A 1,102-nucleotide genomic window follows, 5' to 3' on the forward strand; every position below is an offset into this window, starting at 1 on the left:
AGTAGATATCAGATAAGGAGCACAGCTGTCTTACAGCTTTTACCCAAGTGGGGGTCTTCTCCCATCTTTCCCGTTCATGCTTGAATTCTGCCGGGTTTAGCTCTTATAACCTCCATCTGCCCACAATCCTCTCAGTGAAAGTATTTTCTCACATTTCACTTGGGTTTCCCTCCCTTCAGCTTCACATGACAACCTTCTGGCTTTGTGATTTTAATGGTATGGAGAATGACAACTTTGGTACATTACTGAAACACACTGGGTAGTTGAATGCTTTGTATCTTACTCTCTTCTACAGTGTTCATCTTAAACTTCTTCAGTCTCTCAGTATGGGTTATAGGCTGTTCTCCATGCGGGAGCCCCTCGCCTCAATTGCCTCTAGCTTGTCTTCTAGATATGCTCTCCACCACTCCCCCTTCCAAAAGAAAAAAAAATAGGGGCAGGCAAAACTTTAATAACATTTGGCCTGTCTCACAAGGAGGAGCTGCTGCTTTCAACATAAGCTACATAACTGCATTTAGCTGTTGCAAGTATGTTACCTTGGCGACAGAGGGGTTTTTATCTGGGAATGTGACTGTCGGCTCTGCAAACCTCCTTTCCCTTCTGATGATTTTAAGTTAACTGGCAGGCAACAGCATAACCGCGCAGCATTCCACATCAGGGCAGCTGATGCTGACAGGCCACTTGCCTGCTGTTCTCAGGCAGCAACATCAGGTTCAGGGGGTGCACGAGAGGTGGTGCTGCAGCAGGTGAGGAGTTACTATTTCAGCTACATGTTGATCAGAAAACCTTACATAGTATCCTCAGCTGTAACTGAGAAAGGCATGCAGTGTAACACGTGTTAATTTAAGGGTATTAGTCTGTGTTACTCTGAAGATTCCCCTTTTTCCCTACTCAGTGTATTCCAGTTTTGGGTTTTTTTTTAAACATTGCTGTTCACTGTACATCCTTGTTGATAATATTTTTAGTTTATTAGCTCTATATTTATAATTGATAAGTGACCCAAGTGAGTGAGATACTAAAAACCTTGAGATCATATAGTAAGTGAAGGGCTTTCTCTGTTCATGTGAACTCACAGTGTCCCCAGAAACCATCAGGGAATAGC

Source organism: Rhinatrema bivittatum, chromosome 17 (assembly GCF_901001135.1).
Source record: "Rhinatrema bivittatum chromosome 17, aRhiBiv1.1, whole genome shotgun sequence".
Lineage (NCBI taxonomy): Eukaryota > Metazoa > Chordata > Amphibia > Gymnophiona > Rhinatrematidae > Rhinatrema > Rhinatrema bivittatum.